The 2,500-nt window shown below is 40.2% G+C and overlaps 1 long non-coding RNA gene across 1 annotated transcript in view; it reads left to right on the top strand.

Annotated features, from left to right (window-relative positions):
• LOC138036009 (uncharacterized) overlaps positions 1–2,500 on the top strand; it is a 4,241-nt gene that overhangs the window by 886 nt on the left and 855 nt on the right. The window contains exon 2 of the long non-coding RNA XR_011129803.1: positions 1,249–1,311. This is a non-coding gene — a long non-coding RNA (uncharacterized lncRNA). The remainder of the gene's footprint in view (positions 1–1,248; positions 1,312–2,500) is intronic.

Here is a 2,500-nt window from a genome sequence, read left to right as displayed (position 1 = left end):
GCTTTCGAAATGTCCAAGTTACTCAAGCATTCCCTGACTTCATTAACCGGCACCTTTATATGAGAAATTTCCATATCGGTTAGTGAATTATGCGATGGCGTGATGTTTACATCAGGGGTAGCCGGGAGAAATACGGAGCAAAAATAGTTGTTTGGAAGCTCCGCTTTCTGTTCTGGTTTTTCAGCAGCTACACCATTATAAGAGATTACCGAGTTCGCACCTGATCGGCCGCCGAGAAAAGCTTTGTGATAGCTCCAGAAGATCTTAGGATTGTCCTTGAATGACATTTCAATTTTAGCCAGATATTGGTGGTGTTTACATCGTATAACGTACTTGAGGTTTTGACTGAGAGCGCGTAGTTTTTGTTTGCGTTCTTCAGTCTTGTGCTGTCGATATTTCTTCAAAGCAGCGTACTTTTTTCGAATTAGGTGCCGCACTTCGCCATCAATCCAGGGCGGAGAGTTTGTGTCACGAACTGTTTTTGTTGGGACATGATCTTTTACGGCTGAGAGAAACAAATCCTTCCAATTAGACCAGTACTCGTCAATGTCCTCGGAGGCAGCAATTTGGAAAGGTGTTCTTGAGAGGGATTCCCGCAAAGCGTCGAGGTTTCCGTTTTTAAAATCGAACACTTGCCGTGTGGATCCCTTAGATCTCTTGAATCTTAATTTAATTGTGAATGTTATAACGTAATGATCCGAGGGAAAACGGCCATCTCGGGGGTGAAAAGTTGAAACATTCTCAATAACTTTGGGCCAGTTGGACAGCAGTAGGTCAAGTTTATTGCCAGGGATATGAGTGGGACCAGAGATAAACTGTTGGAGAAAGTTATCCCCCATTAAATCACAGAAAACGTTGTGGTCCGCTCGACCCCCATTGTTTATATTTTGTTGAAGTATAAGTGCTCCACGACCAACATTTTCCAAAAACGTAACCCTACTTGTATTAAGTCATGTCAAGTCCAGTTCATCCATCTTTGTTAAGAGACAGTTGAGTTCTCCTGGAAGATATTATATACCTTTCTTGTCAGCCTTTTTCAGTGCATAATTATCTAATTCAACCCATTATTAGAATTTTCTCTTTTCTGAAAGAGAGGTTTGGAGGACAAAGACAAAGGAAAGTGGATGATATGCAAATATTTTTCACATTCATTCCAAAGCGTTTCTATTGTTTTTGTCCTCACTGCTTCACTATAAAGCTGAATATTTCGAAATTGGCCTATTGATGCATTGGTTTTATTTGATTAAGACATCCTGAAGAGGGTTGAGACTGATGAATGCAGCAGCAAAGACACCCTAAGAGAGACACATGGTGAGTTCACACATTTTATTGACTTAATTATTGTCTGCAAGTAGTATATCAAGGTTCGATTCATGACTGCTCTTTTACTCCCAAAGAAATGTCCGAACATTTGAGGGAAGGTAGGTATACATGTAAATGCCTCCTATTTTACAAGTGTTTGAGAACAACATACATGAAAAATATATATGAAATACATCATATATTGTACTGCGGGTATGAAAATTTTTCAGGCTTCTCGACGCAATAGAAATTTGCGCTCATCACTGCGAGACAACATGGTTTCATTTGATTTCATACCCACAGTGCAATATATGATGTATTTCATATATTTCTGTCACTCATAATTACTTATCACGGGAAGTTGTGAACTCAGAAGTGACCAGCTCCCAACGTCAGTGGCTTCATATAACATATTGATAGTGAATCGCACCGGTATCGCGAGGTCGCGGGTTCAAATCCCGTTGAAGTCCTGACAATTTTCCAGGCTTCTCGACGCAATAGAAATTTGTGCTCATCACTGCGAGACAACATGGTTTCATTTAACAACATACATGGATTGTAAGTAATGGATACATAAAAATGTGAGTCATTGAAGAAAGTGCTTTATTCCACCAAAGACTCAAACATTGTTACAACAGTTAGAATGGGTCTTTCCGCAATTATTGCGCAAATGTCTGCCGTTGCAATCTTATTGAAATTACCAGTAGGATTTACAGCAATCTCATACTCAGGGCTTTTATACGCCGAGAGTAGGGCAAGCAGCGGAAAAAGCCCTGGAAGCGAGGTTGGCATTACAGGTGCCCAGACCACAACACCAGGGACTCCTTGTGCTGCTCTAGATCACTTCTAACAAGTTGTGGGGTCTTTAATGTCCCACACAAGGGCTATGTGATGATTACTTGTAGTGCCTCGAAGTGAGGATCATCACTAGAGGGGGACTTACAAAATGTAGACTGTTGCAACAGGTTTCACACGGTTATGAAAAGTCATGGATTTTTAAAATGCACTTTGCAGGCCTGAAAAAGTCATGAAATATTATTTTCTTTCCAGGCCTATGCCTTTGTGCTGAATAAAAATCTTGAATATCCTTTTTGAAATTGGATGAAACTGTGTAGAAAAAACGCCAGTTGCACATGAAAAGTGGAATGAGGTCATGAAAAAGTCGTTAAATTTCATTCCTCATTTTCAGTGTGAACAC

Source organism: Montipora capricornis, unplaced genomic scaffold, assembly GCF_036669925.1.
Source record: "Montipora capricornis isolate CH-2021 unplaced genomic scaffold, ASM3666992v2 scaffold_449, whole genome shotgun sequence".
Classification (NCBI taxonomy): Eukaryota; Metazoa; Cnidaria; class Anthozoa; order Scleractinia; family Acroporidae; genus Montipora; species Montipora capricornis.
This window is presented reverse-complemented; position numbering and strand designations above follow the sequence as displayed.